Raw genomic sequence first — 26,303 nt, 5'->3', positions numbered from 1 at the left:
TCTGGTAAAAGCGCACAAATTTTGCTAACTGTGTAGAAAATCCTACATATTTCGTTTATATTCTCAAACAGCATTCTAGAATTCTTGACGTTCTTAATTAATTTGAAACAAGATGTCATATGTTCACGAATTGTTAGGCTTGGTGATTTACTTTCATTGGCCAAAATGAGTTTCATTCATATTTCTCGGGCAAAAAGCACAAATGATTTACCGATTACACACTTCACACAACAAAAAAAACAAAAAAACGACTTCCAGTTACATTTATAATAAGATTTATGTACCTTGCTGACAGTTTCTAGTTAGGGATAAATTTATTCACTAATAATTGTTTTCTTTATCCACATTTTGGAATACGCTTTTTCTGAATGTTGTTCTTGCTGTATTGACGGCGTTCATAACACACGTAACGAAACACGCTTTTCTGTTGAAACTATTTCGTTTCGTTGTTCGTGGTACTCGTACGGAGAAGGCATACTAGCGCCACCATCAAATTAGTGGTACATATATGAAACAAGCATTATCTGTCAAGTTGTCCCCGGGCTGTGTTCATTTTACCCACTCGCTATAAACATGTCTCATTTTTGGACATGTTTAGAAATCAAGAATCATGTTTGAAAAAAATGTGTTTATGACGAAGTATTTTTACCAGATATATACAAAACTTGTCTAACAAGAACCATATAAGGTGATCGTAATATCTCATTCACTTATTAGTTAGAAAATAATGACTGCTTAACGTCTTCATTTTACCGCCAGTTCCCCTACCTACCAACCCATTCGCACCAAACATTGAACACAAGCGCACAATGCAAAATGAGTCAACGCTGATGATAATGGGTAGAGCGAACGAGACAACTAGTACCACCACGACACTATTAGCGCATTTCACCAAAATTCCACGCGGCCTTTCCCGATTGAAAGGAACGGCCGCGCTTATCCCATCTGTTATAATATCGTGATTTTGCATAGCGAAGGGCACTTTGTGCAGGTTGATTATACCAGTTACAAGTGGTGCCAAATTCACCATGTTCCGTAAAATTCCTTTTAAATTACAGAATTGATAAAATTGCTTAAATGAGCTAAACTAATTAATCAAATCCTGTTTTAAAAACTGTCCTTGCGTTTAAACCAAAATGGGAAGCTTATCACTACCACTACATTACTTAATTTCAAGCGCAAATAGCAAATACATGTGCTAGTTAAACCAAAAATTTACTGGCAACATTACAGGGGCTTTAGGAAGCAGTTGGAGCGGTCGCCTGTAGCGGCACAGGGTAGCGTACCTCCACAGCCAGTGTAACGGACTTCTATCTCAGCTACACTGGCTGTAAAAAACACAGCGCAGTGATCTGCTTCGCCAGCCGTTCAACTGGTAACTGAGCGTGTCTGGCCAAGTCCGTCCGTTGACGATGACGTCATTCATAGAAGCGTAGCGCGCTAGGTACACAAATCTGTCGTGCTGGACTAGGGAAGCGCTATCTTCTGTGTGTAAATGCGCGATATTTTGACTAGGTTGTTCATTATTTAAATTTTTAATGCCATTATATCAAAAATCTTTGGGTTTATCTATTGGAATCTATTCTTAGAAGTATTTCGGGGCGATATGAACAAAAAAATTGAAAATTTATCGTGAGATGGCTGTATTATATGCGTTTAAAATTGGACCACTTTTCGTTACATACCATTTTGGTAGAATTTGCAACGTGCACCCCTATATCGAAAACAAAGACGTAGTCCTACGTCAAAACACCTTATTTGCTTAAATGATTTCACAAACTTGACCTAACTTTTGATCAAAGCGACAGAAAACCAGTAGCTTAACGCCATTTTATAGCATTTTAGATTCCCTTTCCACACATATGCAACATGATACTGTCCGCAGACCTCTTAAGGCAAAACGGTCTTGGTTACTGTGATTCAAAAATTGATAGGAAAAAGCACCTAATTTGCTTAAATGATTTCACAAACTTGGACCTAACTTTTGATCAACGCGTCATAAAACCAGTAGCTTAACGTCATTTTATAGCATTTTAGATTCCCTTTCCACACAAATGCAACTTGATACTGTCCGCAGACCTCTTAAGGCAAAACGGTCTTGGTGACTGTGATTCAAAAATTGATAGGAAAAAGCACCTAATTTGCTTAAATGATTTCACAAACTTGGACCTAACTTTTGATCAAAGCGACAGAAAACCAGTAGCTCAACGTCATTTTGTAGCATTTTAGATTCTCTTTCCACACATACACAACATGATACTGTCCGCAGACCTCTTAAGGCAAAACGGTCTTGGTGACTGTGATTCAAAAATTGATAGGAAAAAGCACCTAATTTGCTTAAATGATTTCACAAACTTGGACCTAACTTTTGATCAACGCGTCATAAAACCAGTAGCTTAACGTCATTTTATAGCATTTTAGATTCCTTTTCCACACAAATGCAACTTGATACTGTCCGCAGACCTCTTAAGGCAAAACGGTCTTGGTGACTGTGATTCAAAAATTGATAGGAAAAAGCACCTAATTTGCTTAAATGATTTCACAAACTTGGACCTAACTTTTGATCAAAGCGACAGAAAACCAGTAGCTCAACGTCATTTTGTAGCATTTTAGATTCCCTTTCCACACATATGCAACATGATACTGTCCGCAGACCTCTTAGGGCAAAACGGTCTTGGTGACTGTGATTCAAAAATTGATAGGAAAAAGCACCTAATTTGCTTAAATAATTTCACAAACTTGGACCTAACTTTTGATCAAAGCGACGGAAAACCAGTAGCTTTGTTGAAATATTGAGAATATTTTATACGCAATTTACCAATATTATTTATAGGACGTAGTATCTCTTGCCACTCGGGACAGTACAAACAGAATGAATGAATCAGATGTTGCCACTTCTCATACCTACGTTGCCCACTTCTCATATATACACATAAACATATGTATCGCTAGAGTAGAATGCCTCTCAGCAGTTAGGTAGCCAGGGCGGTGGTAGAGTAAATCACCTTTTTGATAGAGCAGGTTTGGCGTAATAAAGTATGCCTTCGGGGCAATTTATTTGGCTAACTAAAACGCTCTTTTTTGATTGCCGGAAACGGCATTGATGACAAACATTTTATGCTTTTCAGATTCGGTATCAAACAGTAGTGTGGTGAATACCCCACCCGGTTTCTCACACTACAGTTTGCGGAAGGTTCAGCACTTAAGTATGGTGACGACCACACCCGGTTTCTCACATTTAAGTGCTTTCGCTGGATAATTCCACCTCGTTTTCTGCTTTTAGGTTATGGGCCCAGAGAAGCTATTCTAACAGATAGTTTACTTTGGATGGATTTCGTTTAGTTTTAGAAGAGACCACCGTTTCTTTGGCCCAGAGAAGCTATTCTAACAGATAGCTTACTTTGGATGATTTTTTATTTAGTTTTAGAGGAGACGAACGTTTCTTCGGAACAGAGATAGCCATCTTTACTTTGTTTGGTTACGTTGGCAAGGGTTGTAATCTATTTCTTGATCAAGGGTAGTTTATGCGGACAGGTAATTTGTCATTGACTGGCTTGCAGACAACGAAGCGATTTTTGCTATCCAGACAGCCATCTTTTGCTGTGGGGTGAAGTCTTGAATATCGTTGGAACAGGTTGTAAATTTTTTTGGACAAGGGGAGCCGTTTATACGGACAAGAGTGGTTTGCAGGCAACGGAGCGATTTTTGCTACTCAGACAGCCATCTTTGCTGTGGAGTGAAGCCTTGAGTAATCGTGGGAACTGGTTTGTTGTCTAGGAATTTTTTTAAACATTTGGTTGTTTCCTCATTAACATTTGTAAGGTTTTCCGTGTTGATAACTCGACCAATATGGAAAAACCAATTGTTGTGCCTGTATTTCGGGGCGACGAGAAATCTTTTCCCTTATGGCGGAAAAGGATAGAGCAGCATTTTAAAAATGAAGGTTTGCTGCATGTGTTTGAGAGAACTCCTGAAGAAGAAAATTATTTCCACGCAGTGGAAGGGGCTTCAGAAGATGAGGAAAATGCGAGAAAGCAAATTTTGGAAAAACGTCTCAAGGAAGACGATGGGGCTGTTAACGAGTTATGGCTTGCGTTAGATGATGAACCGATGGGACATGTACTGCAAATCTGCAAAGGAAATTATTACACGGTTGGACCAAGTCTATCAGAAAACTGGTGCAGTGGCTATGCTTGGTTTGCAAGCAAAACTGTACACTCTCAAAACTGAGAAATTTGCGTCGCTTAAGCAGCTGTTTGCTATGCATCAAGAGATTATTAGACAGTTAGAGAGCATGGGAAAAGCAGTAAGCAGTGCTGAGCAATTAAACACTCTTTTGGTGGCTATTCCAGATAAATTTCAGCATATCCTGGGTGCGCTGTCGGTCGTGCGAAAAGACGATTTGGAGAAAATGTCGATCGAACAGGTTAGGAGAATTTTTCTCGACGCGGAAGAATCGGGATCCTCGAAAGCGGAAAGACCTGTTGGCGGACTGCAGGTAGCAATGGTGGGAAAGTATACGCAGCCGGGAAAGCACGGTGAACGGAAGCCGTAGGTGTGTTTCCAATGTGGTAAAACAGGCCACAAGAAACGTTTTTGTCGACAATGGAAGAAAAAGATGAACGAGGATAAAACGCAGGTACGGGTTCACGACGATGGCAAGCGAAGAGATGTGGCGATGTTAAAAGGCAAAATGGCCAATTCCGCGTGCGAGTTCCGCTATCGAAGTTGAATCCCGACTTTGTGCAAGATTCCAGAGTGCGAGTGATGGATACAACGCGATTTCCGGTACCAGGTCCATCCTTTTTCCCAGTGTATTTGGACTCGGGGGCCACACAGCATATGTTCCGGGACATAGCGGCGTTCCACAGGCTATGGGATTACGAAAGAAGGCGCAGAAATAATTGGCAAGAGGATGGGGGACGTTGAACTAAGAGTCAATAAATTTATAAAGTTGGACCTTTACAACGTTCTTTTCATTCCTGAGTTGAGCACCAACCTTCTTTTTGTTTTACGAATCGAGTCGTCGGGGAAGTCAGTCATTTTTAGACAAAATGGTGTGGAAATATTGGACGAAAATGGTTATTTGATTGTTACAGGCAAACGAGTGAATGGTCTTTATTTGCTGGATGCCTACCTAGATGAGAAAAGAGATAAAGTTTTTGCAAGTAATGTTTCGGACGAAAGACTTTGGCATAAGCGATTCGGTCACTTGGGAATGAATAATTTATCCAAACTGGTGAAAAGCAATATGGTTGAGAGGTTGGTTATGGAACCATCTAGCAGTATTGCAACCCCATTCTCGTGCAAATCATGTATAATGGGAAGGCAGACCAGAGAGGCTTTTGATGTTTCACCTAAGATACGATCGAAAAGACCATTAGAATTGATACACTCTGATGTTTGCGGTCAACTTCCCGAACATACATACGACGGGTATAAATATTTTGTAACATTTATAGATGATTTTACACACTTTGTTGTTGTGTACTTGATAAAACACAAACATGAAGTACTTGAAAAATTTCAAGAATTTGAGGCAATGGCAACTTCCTTTTTCTCTCTGCGGATTTCAAAGCTGAGATCTGATAACGGAGGAGAATATTTTGGAAATGAATTTTTAGCTTTCTGTCGGCAAAAGGGAATTCAGATGATACCAACAGCTCCTTATACTCCTCAGCAGAATGGGGTTAGCGAGAGAATGAATCGAACTCTTATGGAAAAAGTAAGAACAATACTACATGAGAGTTGCGCGCCGATGAATTTGTGGGGGGAAGCTTTATATGCTTCATGTTACACGTTGAATCGTAGTCCTACAAATGCTTTGACGGTTTTGAAAAACACCGTATGAAATGTGGTTTGGGGTTAAACCAGCTGTTCATAAACTTAAGGTTTTTGGATGTATAGCTTATACACACGTCAATAAACAACATCGTTCCAAGCTAGACAAAAGAAGCCGAGTCCTTGTGATGGTAGGATACGCACCTAATGGGTATAGGTTGTGGGATCAGGACAATGAAAGAATTGTAATATCGAGAGATGTTAGATTCGATGAATTTAATTTTTATTTCCAAGGTAATACCGAATCTAATTATTCAGAACCCAAGACAAATGTTGATTTTCTGGAAATTGGAAGCAAGATAGGCGAAACCTTTGAAACGGAACAAAGAATTTAGCAAAATATAGCCGAACTCACTGAAACAAATGATGAAAGTGATGATGAATTCCTTGACGTGGAAGAAGTAGCTGATGATGGTGATGTTGCCACAAATGAGCGACGCCAAAGTCAGAGATCACAAGACCGCCCACGTGGTTACAGGAATTCGAGACAAGTTTTATAGCTTCCGTAATTTCCGATGAAATACCTCAATGTATTGAAAAGTTGAAACAACGAGATGATTGGCATAATTGGAAAGGGGCAATTGAAGAGGAGACAAAGTCTTTGAATGAAAACAACACATGGACTCTAGTTAGCGAACTTCCTCGTGGAAGAAAAGCTGTCAATTCCATGTGGGTGTTTAGCATAAAGAAAGATGGCGTCTCGCGTCGGTATAAAGCCCGACTTGTAGCAAAGGGATGTTCGCAACGTCCAGGGTTAGATTATAATGAAACTTTTGCGCCAGTTGCCAAAATGACTACCATACGAATAATGTTTTCAATTGTTGTAAAGAAAAATTGGATAATTCATCAAATGGATGTGAAAACAGCCTTCTTAAATGGAAATCTAGAGGAAGAAATTTATATGAAACTACCTCCAGATGAAAATGGAATTGCTAGAATGTGTAAACTAAATAAAACTATATATGGATTGAAGCAAGCTGGAAGAAGCTGGAACGAACATTTCAACAAAATAATTACACTAATTGGTTTTAAACGATTTCAGAGCGATACTTGTCTATATGCTTACGCATATAGAGAACTTTTTATTATTTTGTACGTTGATGATATTTTAATTTACGGAAAGAATATGGGTGACATTAATTGGATTAAAGGGAAGCTTTCAAATAATTTTAAAATGAAAGACTTAGGAGAATTAAAGAATTTTTTAGGATTAGAAATTACTCGAGATTTTAAAAATGGAATCATGGAAATATCTCAACAATCTTATATTGAAAAGATATTAAATAAATTTGGAATGGAAGGTTGTAAAAATGTTGCTACTCCTATGGATGGAAATTATAAGTGGATGAACTCAGAGAAGCCCATTAAGGAACCTTTTAAAGAGTTACTGGGTTGTTTACAGTATTTGACATTAATATCTAGACCTGACATAACGATTTCTGTGAGTATTTTAAGTCAATTTAAGAGTAATCCAGGGGACGAACACTGGGTAGGTCTTAAGCGGATTCTTCGGTATCTCCAAGGGACGAAAACAAAACGGTTGGTGTACAGCCGGGATAAGGACGATGAACCGCTCTGTGGCTATGCGGATGCTGATTTCGCTAACGATATCGAAGAGCGAAAATCAAATTCAGGATACGTATTCTTGGTATATGGAAACATCGTGTCATGGAACAGCAAGCGACAGCAGATTATCAACGGAAGCTGAGTTGGTTGCATTATGCTATGCTTCTAAAGAGGGAGTAAGGATGTCGCGTATTTTGAGTGAAGTAGGGATGTCTAGAGGCCCATTCACCATATACGAGGACAACATACCGTGCATTCGAATAGCGGAAGAACCAAGAGAACACCAAAGGACGAAACACATTGATGTACAATACATGTATATACGAAATTTGTTACAAGAAAAGAAGCTAAAAGTTCAATATGTTCAAAGCGAGAGACAATTAGCAGCTATCTTTACAAAACCCTTATTAAAGTCACGTTTTTTATTGTTCGTTGAAATGTTAGGAATGATAAAATGAAGGGAAGTGTTGAAATATTGAGAATATTTTATACGCAATTTACCAATATTATTTATAGGACGTAGGTAGTATCTCTTGCCACTCGGGACAGTACAAACAGAATGAATGAATCAGATGTTGCCACTTCTCATACCTACGTTGCCCACTTCTCATATATACACATAAACATATGTATCGCTAGAGTAGAATGCCTCTCAGCAGTTAGGTAGCCAGGGCGGTGGTAGAGTAAATCACCTTTTTGATAGAGCAGGTTTGGCGTAATAAAGTATGCCTTAGGGGCAATTTATTTGGCTAACTAAAACGCTCTTTTTTGATTGCCGGAAACGGCATTGATGACAAACATTTTATGCTTTTCAGATTGGGTATCAAACAGTAGTGTGGTGAATACCCCACCCGGTTTCTCACACTACAGTTTGCGGAAGGTTCAGCACTTAAGTGTGGTGACGACCACACCCGGTTTCTCACATTTAAGTGCTTTCGCTGGATAATTCCACCTCGTTTTCTGCTTTTAAGCTTAACATCATTTTGTAGCATTTTCGTTACATACCATTTTGGTAGAATTTGCAACGTGCAACAAAGACGTAGTCCTACGTCAAAACACCTAATTTGCTTAAATGATTTCACAAACTTGACCTAACTTTTGATCAAAGCGACAGAAAACCAGTAGCTTAACGCCATTTTATAGCATTTTAGATTCCCTTTCCACACATATGCAACATGGTACTGTCCGCAGGCCTCTTAAGGCAAAACGGTCTTGGTGACTGTGATTCAAAAATTGATAGGGAAAAGCACCTAATTTGCTTGAACGATTTCACAAACTTGGACCTAACTTTTGATCAAAGCGACGGAAAACCAGTACCTCAACGTCATTTTGGATTCCCTTTCCACACATACACAACATGATACTGTCCGTAGACCTATTAAGGCAAAATGGTCTTGGTGACTGTGGTTCAAAAAATGATTGGAAAAAGGACCTAATTTGCTTAAATGATTTCACAAACTTGGACCTAACATTTGATCAAAGCGACAGAAAACCAGTAGCTCAACGTCATTTTGTAGCATTTTAGATTCCCTTTCCACACATATGTAACATGATACTGTCCGCAGACCTCTTAAGGCAAAACGGTCTTGGTGACTGTGATTCAAAAATTGATAGGAAAAAAGCACCTAATTTGCTTAAATGATTTCACAAACTTGGACCTAACTTTTGATCAAAGCGACGGAAAACCAGTAACTTAACGCCATTTTGTAGCATTTTAGATTCCCTTTCCACACATACGCAACATGATACTGTCCGCAGACCTCTTAAGGCAAAACGGTCTTGGTGACTGTGATTCAAAAATTGATAGGAAAAAGCACCTAATTTGCTTAAATGATTTCACAAACTTGGACCTAACTTTTGATCAAATCGACGGAAAACCAGTAACTTAACGCCATTTTATAGCATTTTAGATTCCCTTTCCACACAAATGCAATTTGATACTGTCCGTAGACTTCTAAAAGCAAAACGGTCTTGGTGACTGTGATTCAAAAATTGATAGGAAAAAGCACCTAATTTGCTTGAATGATTTCACAAACTTGGACCTAACTTTTGATCAAAGCGACAAAAAACCAGTAGCTCAACGCCATTTTGTAGCATTTTAGATTCCTTTTTCATACATGTATAGTATGACAGTATACCTAGCCAATTATGGAAAAAAGGTGTTGGTTGCAATAATTCAATAATTGATGGCAAAATGCACCTATTTTGCTTAAATAAATTTACAAACGTGGACCTAACTTTTGATCAAAACAACAGAGAACCGATAACTCAACGCCAGTAGCATTTTAGATTCCCTTTTCATACATGTATAGTATGACAGTATCCTTAGACAATTGAGGAAAAAAGCTGTTGGTTGCAGTAATTCAATAATTTATGGCAAAATGCACGTATGTTGCTTAAATAAATTTACAAACTTGGACCTACCTTTTGATCAAAACGTCTGAGAACCGATAACTCAACGCCATTTAGTAACATTTTAGATTCCCTTTTCATACATGTATAGTATGACAGTACACCTAGACAATTAAGGAAAAAAGGTGCTGGTTGCAATAATTCAATAATTGATGGCAAAATGCACCTAACTTGTTTAAATAAATTTACAAACTTGGACCTAACTTTTGATCAAAACAACAGAGAACCGATAACTCAACGCCATTTAGTAGCATTTTAGATTTCCTTTTCATACATGTATAGTATGACAGTACACCTAGTGTTGGTTGCAATAATTCAATAATTGATGGCAAAATGCACGTATTTTGCTTAAATAAATTTACAAATTTGGACCTAACTTTCGATCAAAACGCCAAAGAACCAATAACTCAACGCCATTTAGCAGCATTTTAGATTCCCTTTCCATTCATGTATAGCATATTGCTGTCCTTAGACACTTAAGCAAAAGTGGCGTTGGCAGCAATAATTCGAAACACGGTGGTTTCATGCAACTTAGGCTAAACGTCAAGTTGCGGGAGGGTTGATTAATTACCATTGGAAATACCCATTAGTGCGGCCGCAATAATCGGAACTTCGGTAAATCCCACTACGGATAACACGGTATACACTACTTTTATTCGTCATCTTTGACCAAACTGTCCAAGGCTGGAAAACCTGGAAAAGTTTTCTTTTTTCTACGTAACGACTGAGAAGATGTGCGTATGTTTGTGCTGTCATCTTGTTGGCTATTGATGTAGGTAGGTATAGGGCAGGGATGCCACTTGCAAATTTAAAGTTCAGCTTCATTAATTCTCACAATCTGCTGTGATTATTTAAAAAGAAAAAATACGTGATTGTCTTGCGCTCAAGTAAGAAAATTTTATAAAACTTGTGTAATCTTTCAAAAAATTACAAAAGTCCTTCATGTGTTTGAAAAGAATCCCTTTCCAAAAAACGATTAAATATATCTGTGATATTGCAGAAACATCTGTGCATGAGGCAACCCTGGCAGGAGTGAATTTTATGTGGTTTTCGTTTGAAGCGAAACTGAGTCAGTTCCTAACCCCAACTGCTGTCAAAATGTATGAACTGACAGCAGTTGGGGTTAGAACCTGACTCAGTTTCAGGTTCAAGCGAAATCGCCATTAATTTCTCTGTACCGCGGAGCGGCGAGAGGATGAAGTGGTCGCAGCTCTCCAGCATGAAATGTTGCATCCGATATTGCGCACTTCCCACCGAGGGTCTGCCCCTCTTAGGTCTGCCCCAAAGGGAAGAAGAGCGTGTCCAGATAAGAATAAGAAGAGTGGCAGATTTGACAAGCGCAAAACAGATTCAAGATAATCTGCATAAGGTGTATGCATGTGTGTACAATAAAATTATTGGTGGCAAACACTTTGCTTTGCTTAAATAAATTTACAAATTTGGACCTAACTTTCGATCAAAACGCCAAAGAACCAATAACTCAACGCCATTTAGCAGCATTTTAGATTCCCTTTCCATTCATGTATAGCATATTGCTGTCCTTAGACACTTAAGCAAAAGTGGCGTTGGCAGCAATAATTCAAAAGTTGATAGCAAAATGCCTCTAATTTGCTTAAATCATTTCACAAACTTAGACCTAACTTTAGATTAACTAAACAGAGAACCAATAACTCAGCTCATTTTGGTAGTATTTTAGATTCCCTATCTATCCATGTATAGCATGATGCTGTTCCTAGGAACTTAAGGAAAAATTGTGTTGAATGAAGCATTTTAAAAATTGATGGCAAAATGCACAGTTTGAGTAAATGAATTCACCAACTTAGACCTAACTTGTGATCAGAACTACTGAAAATAGATAACATAGCATCATTTAGTAGCATGTCAGATCTTTTTCCTATATGCGTATAGCATGACACTGTCCCGAGACATTTCAGGAAAAAGGGTGTTGGTGAGAGGACCGATAACTCACGGATTTTGAAAAATCTCCAACTAATTTTATTTATTTGATTTTTATTCAAATAAAACACTTCTATATATTTTTTGTTGAGTGGACTTTGTAATTGCTGACGCAAACCTCTACGTGACAAACCCGACATCATTTGAAACTAATTTCATAATTCCACCAAGAGAATGGGAAACGGTCATCGTTGGGAACACCAAAGCTTCCAATTGGTTTTGTCATCCTCATCACCCATTCGGTTTTATTCCCTGAACTTTTTGCTGGATCGATGGATTAAGCATCCGTTTGTGTAAAAATAAATACTTTTCCATTGATCGATAGGTTCACTTTTCAGAATTCAAAATTTACAATTTTCTGATTTCTTTAGTTAATTCGTATTTAATTGGCGAAGCTAATTTGGTTTATGAATCTTCATATACCTGCCCCACTAGATTAGATGGTCTTTCATCATGGGCAAAACATCGCTCAACTCCGTTGGCTCCGGGATAATGCGCATATGCTTGATCTCACTAATGGTGGCACCAGCGTGTCCCATTTCATTGAAGCAACGTCCGCTGTCCTGTCGCACCACTAACAAATTGATCGTTTGCATCATTCTCGGCTTTTTCCATCCGTATGTCCATTTTAGAGATACAAAATCTGCCAGAAACGTTGGATCCGCATACTGATGGTCGTAAAACACACCGCATGTTTCCTAGTTATGTTAGCAGTAGAGCAATCAAAAACAAAATATATGTAGAGGCGGCGGATTAATTACAGAGGGGGAACAACTTGACAGCTCCTATACAAATCGTTGAAACCACTTTTTTTGGGTCTGTGGGTCTAAAATGGCGGATCAATCTTTATTCAAGAGCAATTTCTAAAAAAAGCGTAAACTTTTCCACAGTGAAAATTTTCTTGGTCAGATTTTTTTTCCTTTCGGTCAATTCATTTTTGAAGACTTTTTGGGTTTGGTGTTGTTTTATTATAAAAATAATGCATCTTCATTCCGATGCATTATTTTTAAATGATTCATGATTTTTTGGAATCATCAGCATACAAACAAGCGGCGCTTATGCTAGTTAGTGAGCATCTTCATTTAGTTTTAAGATATTAGGTAGTAATATTTGCATTGCAATGTAAACAACACACACAATGATACTGGACTGTTTTTCTCCCTCTCCGATAGAAAATGAGCTGTCATCAGTTCTGAATTTTGTGGAAACCTTTGCACCGTAAATGTCGCATGCTGTCAGAAATAAACAATCGAAGTCAATCCCGCCTTTGTTAAATACGAAGTGAAAAATGATAATCACAAAACTAAATGTATTTAAGATTAACGACAAACTTTCGAGAATTGTTATATGCGAAAGATATTTCAAGGGCGACGGGAGAAGCAAAAGTTCACACTAGAAGCGCACTCAAATCAAATCATGCATTTTACATTCGGCACAATTTGTAATCCTTTTATGAAACTCCAAAATGACGAATTAACTTGTTTATATTGATATTAAATTATTACGCTGTTTTGAAATGATCATCTTGATTACCGCTTCCGAATGTAAATAAAGAAAACAAGTTCGTAAAAGACGCCACGGCATTATTTTCTCGCATAGAAATTTACAGTATCGCAATTTGTGGACGGCGTTCTATGGTGGCGACATCATTCGAAACACGGTGGTTTCATGCAACTTAGGCTAAACGTCAAGTTGCGGGAGGGTTGATTAATTACCATTGGAAATACCCATTAGTGCGGCCGCAATAATCGGAACTTCGGTAAATCCCACTACGGATAACACGGTATACACTACTTTTATTCGTCATCTTTGACCAAACTGTCCAAGGCTGGAAAACCTGGAAAAGTTTTCTTTTTTCTACGTAACGACTGAGAAGATGTGCGTATGTTTGTGCTGTCATCTTGTTGGCTATTGATGTAGGTAGGTATAGGGCAGGGATGCCACTTGCAAATTTAAAGTTCAGCTTCATTAATTCTCACAATCTGCTGTGATTATTTAAAAAGAAAAAATACGTGATTGTCTTGCGCTCAAGTAAGAAAATTTTATAAAACTTGTGTAATCTTTCAAAAAATTACAAAAGTCCTTCATGTGTTTGAAAAGAATCCCTTTCCAAAAAACGATTAAATATATCTGTGATATTGCAGAAACATCTGTGCATGAGGCAACCCTGGCAGGAGTGAATTTTATGTGGTTTTCGTTTGAAGCGAAACTGAGTCAGTTCCTAACCCCAACTGCTGTCAAAATGTATGAACTGACAGCAGTTGGGGTTAGAACCTGACTCAGTTTCAGGTTCAAGCGAAATCGCCATTAATTTCTCTGTACCGCGGAGCGGCGAGAGGATGAAGTGGTCGCAGCTCTCCAGCATGAAATGTTGCATCCGATATTGCGCACTTCCCACCGAGGGTCTGCCCCTCTTAGGTCTGCCCCAAAGGGAAGAAGAGCGTGTCCAGATAAGAATAAGAAGAGTGGCAGATTTGACAAGCGCAAAACAGATTCAAGATAATCTGCATAAGGTGTATGCATGTGTGTACAATAAAATTATTGGTGGCAAACACTTTGAGAGGCTGAAAGCACAAGTTTCTATATTCAAAACATTGTTTTAATTAATTTCGTTTTTATTAACCTCTTTTTTGGGAAGTGAATCAGTATTTACGCAATGTCGATCTTGCCAATCGTAAAACCAAAACTCTCGCTTTACGTATGCTTATACCTTATCTGGTACCATCTTGGGTTTTCACGTCATTTGCAGTTTGACAAGACCAAAATTTGACAAGACCATAATTTGATGTTGGAACGGTCTATCCCTGAGAATGATCATAGGAAGGGCAATCCCTCACTTCCCACCAACCTGGACTCCGCACTTTCAAAGTGCGAGTGATCTGAAAACTGCGAGCTGTCAAAACACATGTATTTCCAGTGATAGAGATGGTATTTTCATAGACAGACCAGTCGAACTAACCAGTCTACACTCAAAAAATAAATCACTTTGATTTCATGTGAATATTCACGTGAATGAATAGTTACCATCTTTCAACATACATTACATGATTCCTATAGATGACATTTGACAATCTCGTAGAAACTATTTGATTCACATATAACATTTAAGTGATACGACATTGGCCGTTGAAACTCAGTTCACGTGAATTGGCGGAAATTTCATTAAATAAAGTATTGCAAATCTGTTGAGTTTTTGTTATAAGTATATATATAAGCACGACGACATAAGGTAAACCAAACACGTCATTTTTATCCGAGGAATACGTACCAAATACAATAAATTTCGCATAACAAATCGGACAAATGAGCAACTTATACAATTCTTTGCTCTGTTATTTGTTCCCTCAGTGTCATTGTTTTTGAATCAATTTTAGTCCTTTTCAAAAATGAGCACTAGCTTTCGAACCGCTAATGTGATTGTCATTGGGAAGCAACGTTGGAGTTTAGGATCATCAGAGTGTAAAAAGGAAACCAAGACAGTGACCACTCTAATACAAGAATAGATGGATGTTTATCTAAATCTCGGTCAACAGACGTCAACAGCTTGATTTGTATCATTGTATCCGGATTACACAGAACGAAGCAGGAATATGATTCGGGCGATCGTCCAACCATGCTTTACGAAGGTCCATCATACAGGGTGAGATTTTTACTATCACTTATTGCTGCATTTTTTAAAACTACATACTTCTTTTCCACAATTTTATAAATAGGAAATTTCCCAGGTTCACCTTATTCTCCGGGGAAGAGGAATAGCTAAAGTATGATATGGTTCACACGTCATTGAAGTTTTTGTCCCTATTATCCTTTGCATGGAGAAGGTAGTGTGTGCCTATTCGATCTAGTACACGCCAGTGGATCTAACCTACTAAGGCTTCCTGGTAGGGTGCCGAAGTCGGTCCGGCGATTTCGGGTGGAGCGTTGCGTCCAGTTGTCTGGCACCTCGACGACCCGCAACTGGCGAGCACCATAATACAACGTCTTGATATTGAAGATCCATGATTCATTGCACAGAAAGGTAAAAAAGTAAGTGTATATATTTCTGTGAGTAATTTGTGCACACGAATTAATTTAAATAAAATTACAGCTGGCTGGGAATGCATTGTATCCGCAACAATAATCTGCTTGACGGTGATGTTTGTGATGAGAACATTGTCATATTTCTACCGCGGCAAAAATCAGTCAATTTATTCGTAGATACTGTAGAGAATATTATTACACTCGGTAAGATTAATTGTCAAAAATGTATAATGAAAAATTAAAAGGAAATTATATACTTCATAAATGAAGTAGCATTAACATGGTTATAAATCCACAGTTTACTATCTATACATGATTCAAATCAAGAGTAAATTTAAAGATTTAAATAAATCGCAATAAATTGAAATAAACTGCTTTCGCAATTCAAAATAATTGAGAATGGCTACAAACAATATATGCATGTAATTGTCACGGTTGGCTACAAATGATTGTCATGTTTATTTTCACATAATTGTGAAGTTTAGCATTCTGTATAAGTTACGTGAATTTCTGTTATTAATTATCTCAAAACCACCTAACTTTTACCTGATTAATCAGATATTGAAACTGATTTAAATTCACGGGTCAACCCGATGAAATTTACATGAAAAGTGCAGTGGATGAGATTCACATATGTTTTCACATAGAAGCAACGTGATTTATTTTTTGAGTGCATGAGAAGAATTTAATGAAAGAGTGGTAAGTGCGCAGTGCGGTTAGAATCCGGTTTTTAGTGCCACAAACAATATTTTGTATCACAACAGAGCGAGCGTATTTTCTTCCGCTCAAAAAAATATTTCGGCGGCCATGTTATCTCAACAATTTGGTCATCGATGACCGATTGTTGAGCAATGTTGAATTTCGAAACACGCCTATTATTTTAATAGGTATATTATTATGACATATTTATTGATTTCTTTCATGCTTATCATAATTAATGTAAGCAGTAATTTTTGCGCCCTAGCCAGTATAACCTAAATCTTGCAAAAGAGCTAAATTTTCGCTAGATTTTTGGGCTTCAAACATACATTTGCTTTCGGTGACGCCACGAGTATAATTATATGAGAAATCTTTTCTCTCACTACTAGGTGAATTACTTTTTGATCTGTGTATTGATATACCATCCAACATTTACCTCATGATTGAACGCAATGCCTAATCCAATGCATAAATACTAGAACTCACTGTTTCTTTATCAACACATTATTTTGTCTTTGAAGTGAACTAATATATTGATTTTTGAGAAATAGTTAATTTATTATAGAGGTAATTCACAAAATGTTCTCAACATCGAATTCCTTGAATCACGTAGATGTGTTTTCATACCCCGATATTCAAAATCGGTTTAGTTTTGCCCCTAAAACACCAGTAAAGCAATACTCTGTATGAAACAATCTCATTTTTGGTTAGTGGAAATTGGTAAGCGAGGACTAAAAATACAAAATGTTTAATATCTCCGCCACACGTGCACAGATTTAGACAATCTATAGCTTGTTAGAAAGGTATTTTAACAAGCTTTCTATTTATGTGCAGTATTGTATTGCTCGAAAGTTATTTGCAAAAAACCTGCTGCGTTTTGAAAAAATCGCCCATATCTCAGAAAGTAAACAACATATCGAAAATTAAAAATAACAGTGTCAAATGGCAACGTTAGGCCTTTCATTTGAAACTCATTTCATTAAGATCAGTTCAGCCATTGCTGAGATAATTACATGATATTTTGTACATACATACATATACACATACACACACATACAGACATTGTCTCAATTTGTCGAGCTGAGTCGATTGGTATATGAGACTTGGCCCTCCGGGCATCTGAAACAGTTTTCAAAGTTTGAGCGAATCCTATACATTTCTTTTCTAAGAAATGTAAAAATATATGACATTTACTTTACATCTTTTTATTCCAATTCAATTATGTAAACATATCATAACCTCAAATATAACCTCAAATCCTCAAAAAATTGGTCCAACGAGCGTCATGTTGGTCCAATTTGTTGAACGAAACAAAGCTGTCAAAACTGCTCGACGTCCCATAAAGTGTTGCAAAAACGCTTTTTATAAGTCCTTCGTTGTGCGTTCATTGAACGATTTATGAGACGTTCGTTAGACCGTCGCTCAACAAAATGGACAACCGAAGGACTCTTGTTGGGCGTTTTTTCTTAGACGATTTATACGTAGTGTTACCGATGTAATTCCTGTCCAATCGTAACAATACAATTTCATCCACAGTTCAATGCAAATATAGTATATAAGTTATACTTTTGTTTTTTTTGGTTTGTTATTGGCTCTATTATTGTTGTTAGTTTGTTAATGTATTTGAAAAAAAAATATTTATTGTCATTTTTGTTTAACCTAGAATAAGATTTTGTACTAACCACTAACCCCGTTAAAATCAAACTCCTTAATTAGGCGTCGATAATTTGCGTATAAATAAACCTTGTAATTGGTAACAGTTGTGGGAAATATGGGGATTCTGCTTGATGTGCTCGAGGGCGGAAAAGAGGTCTTTCGTACCCACTCCGGAACGTCCAACCAGGCGTTGGGGCTTAAGACATGTTCCCCTCTGGAATAGTCATAACCGCTCAAGGCACCTATAATCCCGCAACGAATGCGACCTGTTAAACGCCAAAGGTACTAACACTAAATCCGTTGCTGCATGACATTGATTGACACCGCAGTGCAGTTGAGTCAGGTGCCAGTAATTTGGTCGCAGAACCACTGTTTCCGGGAAAGGTTAGGGAGAGAGAGAGATAATGAGGACGAGAGAGAGAGAGAATAAGAGGAATTGGGAATCGAAGGGCTGCTGGGAAATGATAATTAGTGAGGAAGGTCAGTTGGGATGGAGTCCCAAAGCGAGTAAGAGTCCTAAGACAGTAAAAGTGAAAATAGTATAACACCCGTGAAGCTTCGACCCTGCAACAGTGTAGACCAGATACGCAGAGTCCAGTCCTGATCCAAAATCGGCCCTTGACCCAGCGTTGGCCGCTACCAGTTTTCGGAAAGCAGTTCCAATTAAGCCGACACGCTACTGCATCGTGGTATTATCAAACTACTTACGTTCATCCCAATCCACGTAGCACTAAAGTGCGGTCTCCCAGAATCGGTCCTGGCTCAGACGACGATACGCCGCTCCATTACGAAGCCAAAAAAATGACGAGATTCGTTCCGAGGTCCACGAATGCACTTAGGTACGGTAACACTCCGGACGCGGGCTGCGGTTACCCACAATGCCAAGCTCACCTTTTCTAGCCTCGCTGGAAGCACCGGCGCTACGCTGGCGTTGACGCTAAAGTCACCGCGTCGTTCACTAAGCAGCATCCACTGCAACGACGGCCCGCCAAACGGGCTCAGGTACGTTTAATTCCTCCTCTCTCCCACCCACGTGTCGAATCAACGGAGGGCCCCAACGTTTAGCATTAGGCGCCTAAAATTATGTTCAAAAATAATTTGTAAGATTGCATACTAGTTCTTTTCGTTCCCATAAAAGCCTTTTCTTTGTTGGATGATGTTATATTGGTTCGCTTTGATAGAAGGTTGGTTAAAAGCGGTAAGTACAGTGAGTCCTCCCGAGAACGGTAGCCGACCCTGAGATCGAAAAAAAAGGTGAGCTAGCCGCGTGGTGTTCTTCAAGAAGACTTTCAATTGGCGATCTTCGTTAAACAAAAATATCCCAATCTGGATTGGAATATTTTTGGTCGTATCTCGGGGAAACTCGTGTACAATTCATCACGTGCTTGATATCGTGGCTGTTAACTTGCTCTCTCAAATGATTTGGCGCGCAGTGGAGTGTTGGAATCATTCCGGCACACACACAATAGTGATCAAATTGTCTTTTGGAAACCGTGTGATGCTTGTTAATTTTTCAGAGTTTTTTGCATTTTTTCTAGATTCAATTGTTTAGCTATGGAAGAAATATACATTCCGCATTCTTCCCATTCCTTTTACACCACTAGTGATTGTAAATTCCCATTGCTTGAGGCTTAGGTAGTTGGTAGCTGATGTATAGAGACGGATACAGACAAATGATTCACCCACAGATAACAGACGTTTAGGCTCGATTTGAATCGTGTGTAAATACCCGCTGCTGAAATTCCGAATAAATCAGACATCTGAAACATGTTTGGCAAACGTTTGCAGATGGCGCAGTGATCACTACAATGCAGTTAGAGTGCAGCTGTCAAACACGTGTAGCAAACAGTTGCGCAGATGGCAATAGTGAAACACGGATTTTCAACGTAAATCAATTTGAAAGTTTACACAGGTTTTTGAAGAAATTTTGTTCTAGCCTAAACGTCTGTTATCTGTGATTCACCAGAGGAAATATAAGGGGAAGATATTTAGATTTGAGAGTTGATTTGTCGAGAGAAGAGTTAGATGTGGAGCTTACCTTGTGAAAAGAGAGAATTACGGGTGATAAGACACAATGTGCCGTATGCTATGAGCCAGACTAAGGAGTTATAGTGGAGTAATCGGTCATTACAAGCGCTAATATCGCGCCGAAAGAATAAACCTCACTGCTTCACGTGGTCAATAGATTGATGCTGGTGATAGACGTGGGTATAATTTCAGTATACCATCAAACCGAGAAAATATTTCCGAGGATGGTGGAGTACCTCAAACGTTATTTCGGGCGGACCGTTTCTGAAGTGAACGGCATTTTGAGTATAAGGGATAAATATAACAGGATACCGGCTACAGATAATTTAGAGCTTTATGCCGAAACATCCTACCCTCCCCCCCCTCCACTGCAAAACAAACTGCAGAAGCTTGTTTTATAAAAGATAAATTGATCACCTCTCCCATTCTAGTGAGCACTGATTTTGCGAAAAATTTCAATTTAGACAGACATTAGTGACGGGGCCGTAGCTGAGGTACACTCACGAGAGTTATTGTCTTCTGATCACATTAGCTAATAACTCAACGAAGCTAATTCGCTTAGAAAAAAGAAACTTTAGTTGGCCGGTGCTCTATCGAGGCCCGTTGGAAGTACATCCAGGGACCACACGTAACCTTCATTATCAATTCAACCCTGATCCACATTGACCTAGTATAGTAGAAGAGTAGACGTCTTCACGGTGTAGTTGTTGAACTCTGACACTGCAGAATGACGGTATATCATCGGGGATGTAAGAAAACGTATTCAAGAGGCGACTCGTTGGGTTTGAGTTTTTTGTTCATCTTGATCATATTGGTGCAAGGACTCTCAACAAATGGTTATCAATCAACCCAAGGAGTACGTTCATTTTCAAATAATTGATGGCGCCCTAAACAATTTGTTTCGATCCCCAAACCATCCTAATGATTACAGGTTAGAGTAGAAACAGGTAGTTCTACCTGAGAACAGAGAGGCTATCATAAGTTAAAACCACGATCGGTCGATGCATATGACGGATGTTGGTGAGAATTGGACAAAATATAGTTGGACAGGTATAGCATAGGAGGTCAAGGACCAGGTACAACGATGCCCGATAGACAAGCAAAAGCAGCTAAGGTAGCAGTAGTTCCTTCTATGAACGATCCCCGAATAACTCCTGATAAACTATAGTTGAAATTTCAGTTATTGTTTAAAGCATTTTACCTTCTTTGTTTAATTTGAAGTTATTAAAATAGATTATATCCCATGGTTATTCCACGACGGAATTTACCCCTTCCTTTGTAGTAGCTTCCAAGAGACACGTATCATAAATAGCTCTCTAGAGAATATGAACCAACTCCTGATGAACAAAAGCTCGATATAACATACGACATAAACAATATACTAATTTGTTTCATTGTGGCCAACGCAGACCGACGCAAAATGAAACAATCCAACGTCGCGAAACGGTACGACTGCAAATATGCCCATATGCACCCTGTCGCGGAAATCAAAAAAAAAAATAAAATTACGAATCTCTTTCTATAAATTAGAGGATATGAAGGATAAGAACCTGGGTATGTGGCCTGTTGTCTACATAAAAAAGGACAATATATCTAGTCTCAATATTCAATTTCTTTCACAATTCAACTTAATATGTCATTAACTATTCTGTGTGGTTCTCTTAATTGGCAGAGCACAAATAATTCACTATTAATTTTGATCGTGCACAGAGCGAAATTTGAAAATACACAATGCATCTTCCCGTGGTGTAAATGCGGTTGGCGGGAGTAATACCACCTGATGCGCGGAACTACCGTGCCCGATCCCCATAGCGATGAAAAATAAGGACCGCTACAGCCGGTCTTGTCGAAGCTGACCTGAAAAATCGTCGAAAATTTTATTTTTTACTGCCACTTTTATTTTAAGAAAAAATACCTGTTAACATAGAAAACCATCTCACAGTGACAGTGACAAGACATGTCATGTGTAGACGTTATTAGAAATGCAATCTCCACATAGCTAGTGAGCAGCTTACATCTCTATTGGTTAAGAGGTTTTTGCTATAAAAGTCGATATAGTAGGTCAACTATGCATTCATGATTCGAATTCGCGGTTCGAATTACATCGAGGTGATAGATAAACCTAATTTAATAAAGAGGCCTTATAAGTCTGAATGGACCTACTAGGACATTCACACCATCATCTTTTCCAAATGAAAAAAGGCAGTTATCATTCTGTGCCTTTTTGATATACCGTGATGGACTTTGAGAGGCAGTTATCCGTTTTTGTCTCTAAAAGAAATAATTATTAGGATTAAGAACATAAGAAGCGAATGTAGAAGAATGAATGACAGTGCGAATGAGTATGGAAGCCGCGTCTATTGATTGAAGGGGTATGTATGTTTTAGAATGATTGAGGTAAAACGTTCTCGAAGTAGGTTTCATGCAGTAAACTTACAGATAGTAATATAAATTCGGTGAGGAAAAAACGCTGGTGTTCCCACTAAGAATAAAAAATGAGGAGGGAGAGTTAGAGATATGGTACTTTTTTTACGATAGAGAAGACCTTTACGTCCTAGCCCAGTACACGTGCTATTGGTAGGGTCCAATCTACCACACGGGGTGCACTGGGGGCGTGTCGGGCTCGAATGGTGACCAGCCATTAATACCGATTAAACTCCATTGGGCTCCGCCATCATTCCTCCCAGGAACTACCTCTCGGTATTACTTCTGGGGGGATGGCTGTACTAAATGTACTCATTCACTCTCACTCACGCGTTCATACGTCCTGTATGAGGCTTACTTGGGTGCTCTCTCTATCGCACTTTGATTCACTCTCAAACACTCCCACATGAGGCTGACTTTTGTGCTCACCTTTTTCGTTCCTTGCGAGGCTGACTTGTGTGCTCACCTTACTCATTCCTTGCTAGGCTTACTTTTGTGCCCGCCCCACCCATACCGTGTGAGGCTGACTTGGGTGCTCACCCTATCACTTGATTCACTCTCAATCGTGCCACTCTATTGTCCCTTTGTCGCTCCCCATGGCATCCCATGTGGGACATTTTTCTTAGGCCCCACTTCTGACATACCATGCGAGGCTGACTTGTGTGCTCACCTTTTTCATTCCTTGCTAGGCTGACTTTTGTGCTAGCCTCTACCATACCATGTGAGGCTGACTTTTGTGCTCACCCTTAACATGCCGTGTGAGACTGACTTGGATGCTCACCCTTTCACTCCTCTGCCACGCCATGAGGTATCGATAGCTAAGTCCCAACATACTACGCTACGACCCTCCCGTCTTGGCATGAGGCAGTCCACTTATACGCCTATACACTCACTCTTCTGTCTTGCTTCGGGGTGGCTGGGTTTACCCCTTACGCGGTTGCCATTTGCTGCGCCAAACCTGCCTCGGCATGAACAGGCCATTCACTCCCTTTTTTGCGCTTGGCCTTTTTCGCTCCAGCTAACCAATCACTAGTTAGCCGTGCCCGTCGTCTGTTGCTCGGTTCGCCAGATTACCTGTAGCCTACTGGCAATCTGGATGGTAGCAGCCGAGACTGCGTTCCACTTCTCCACCGATTGACACATCCGCTGAATAAGGGTATCAGGGGTTGTGTCCCAGCCACAGACGTCAAGCATTGCTCTTCTTTCGAAGTCGAACCGATGACATACGAACAGTATGTGTTCGGTAGTTTCGTCTACTCCTGGGCAGTCCGGGCAGACTGGGACCTCCGCGTGCCCGAACCTGTGGAGGTACTGTCGGAAACAGCCATGGCCTGACAGGAATTGTGTCAGGTGGAAGTGAACTTCCCCATGGGGTCTTCCCACCCAGCTCGATATGCTAGGTATCAGCCGGTGGGTCCACCTACCTTTCGAGGAGTTGTCCCACTCACGCTGCCATCTGGTGACCGAGGTCACCCTGGTGCGCTCGCGGGCTCCCCTATTTCCACGTAGTTCGAAGCACTCCTCATCTTCCCGAATGACCAGCCCGACTGGCATCATGCTCGCTATCACGCAGGATGCATCGTGTGATACCGTGCGGTAGGCAGATATCACTCTGAGGCACATCACGCGGTAAGTGCTCTCCAGTTTCTGCAGGTAACTGGTTACCCTCAGTGCTCTTGACCATGACGGGCCGCCGTACCTGAGGATAGGTACGGCAACGCCTGCCAGTAACCTACGTCTACTGGCGCACACCTTTGAGCTGTTGGACATCATTCTCAATAGAGCCGCAACAGCAGTCGACGCTCTCCTGCATGTATAGTCGACATGGCTGCCGAAGGTCAGCTTGTCGTCTATAATGACTCCGAGAGACTTCAGACTTTGCTGTGAAGTGATCGCGACTTCTCCCACATGGATAACTGCATGTTGTGCCGACTTGCGGTTGTTGACGATAACTACCTCCGTCTTATGATGAGCGAGCTCCAGGCCTCTCGCGCTCATCCATTCCTCCACCGTGCTGATCGCGTGTTCTGCGGTTAGTTCTCCCTCAGGAATTGACTCCCCGTAGACCTCCAAGGTTACGTTGTCAGCAAAGCCGACGATCTTGACCCCAGGATGGAACTTCAGTCTCAGAACCCCGTCATACATGAGGTTCCATAGCACCGGGCCTAGGATCGAGCCCTGCGGGACTCCGGCGGTAATCAGAACCCTTTTTTGACCGGCATCGGTCTCGTATAGCAGTACGCGGTTCTGGAAGTAACTTTCCAGGATCCGGTACAGACCCACCGGTAGGCTAAGCCGGTGTAACGAGAGCACGATGGCATCCCAGCTTGCGCTGTTGAATGCGGTCTTCACGTCAAGTGTCACTAACGCACAGTATCGAATACCTCGCCTTTTCCGTTGGATCGCTATCTCGGCGGAAGGGTAAGTCCACAGTGGACGCTCTCAACTCAGTGATAAATACATCACTGAGTTGAGAGCGTCCACTGTGGACTTACCCTTCCGAAAGCCAAACTGGTTGCTTGACAGACCGTCCGTACCTTCCGCGTACGTGGTTAGCCTGTTGAGGATGATCCTCTCAAGCAGTTTGCCAGTCGTGTCGATCAGACAGATTGGTCTGTACTCCGATGGGTCGCCTGGCGGCTTCCCGGGCTTCGGCAACAGCACCAATTTCTGCCTTTTCCATCTATCGGGGAAACGGCACTCGTCAAGGCATCTCTGCATAGCTAGCCTGAACATGTTCGGGTTCGCTATGATCGCTGCCTTGAGAGGCCTCCATCCGGCCCTGGAGCTTAGTTCATTGCTAGGGATTTAGCCACTGCGAGTAGTTCTTCATTCGTCACTGGTGTGGAAGTAGTTTATGTGTTCCCACTAGTAAAAAGGAATGGAAAGGAGTAGTATAAAAAACCTGAAATTATAAGAAAGATGAAAAAGGAAAAGAATGCAACAATTCGAATTAGTAACGGGTTTGATCTGGGCGGCCAAAAGACAATTATAAATTAACTCTATTGTTCCAGTTTTACCTCGCGCGCAGGTCGGATACGGAGGTCGATTCACAGACGATGATTTCGGAATAGACGAAAAATTATTGCACAATTTTTCTACCCTACAATGAGAATTGTTACCGATGTAATTCCTGTCCAATCGTAACAATACAATTTCATCCACAGTTCAATGCAAATATAGTATATAAGTTATAGTTTTGTTTTTTATTGGTTTGTTATTGGCTCTATTATTGTTGTTAGTTTGTTAATGTATTTGAAAAAAAAAATTTATTGTCATTTTTGTTTAACCTAGAATAAGATTTTGTACTAACCACTAACCCCGTTAAAATCAAACCCCTTAATTAGGCGTCGATAATTTGAGCATGAGCATGAGCATGATGACCGCACAATTCGTAGTTGCTACTCCGTGATTGACCAGAACAAGCGAAATTGCACAGAGAATCAACAGATGGGGCCTGGGAGTAGCTATCCACCATCAATGTACAAGTCTCGAGAGTTCTATTCTTTAAATGTCAATAACGGCGCCGGCCACGTCCTTACAGTCATCGAGGAAGGAAAGGAATATTAGTGTGGTAAACGTTGTTATGGAGACCGTGTATACCCCTGCATCTCCACGTTTGCCACGGGAAGGAGTTTTTGTTAGTGGGATGGGGTAAAGCGTTACACAAATCTGGATTCACCTTGATAAGTGATACGATT

The 26,303-nt window shown here is 40.0% G+C and overlaps 1 long non-coding RNA gene across 1 annotated transcript; it reads left to right on the top strand.

Annotated features, from left to right (window-relative positions):
• Nucleotides 1–14,369: 14,369 nt before the first annotated feature.
• LOC131679157 (uncharacterized) lies at nucleotides 14,370–16,057 on the top strand. The gene is made up of 3 exons (XR_009303806.1): nucleotides 14,370–15,415; nucleotides 15,489–15,801; nucleotides 15,863–16,057. It is a non-coding gene; the product is annotated as an uncharacterized LOC131679157 (long non-coding RNA).
• Nucleotides 16,058–26,303: the final 10,246 nt, after the last annotated feature.

The sequence above is a fragment of the Topomyia yanbarensis genome, chromosome 2 (genome assembly GCF_030247195.1).
Source record: "Topomyia yanbarensis strain Yona2022 chromosome 2, ASM3024719v1, whole genome shotgun sequence".
In the NCBI taxonomy this organism is placed as follows: Eukaryota; Metazoa; Arthropoda; class Insecta; order Diptera; family Culicidae; genus Topomyia; species Topomyia yanbarensis.
The sequence above is the reverse complement of the archived record's forward strand: the minus strand, read 5'-3'. Positions and strand labels throughout refer to the sequence as shown.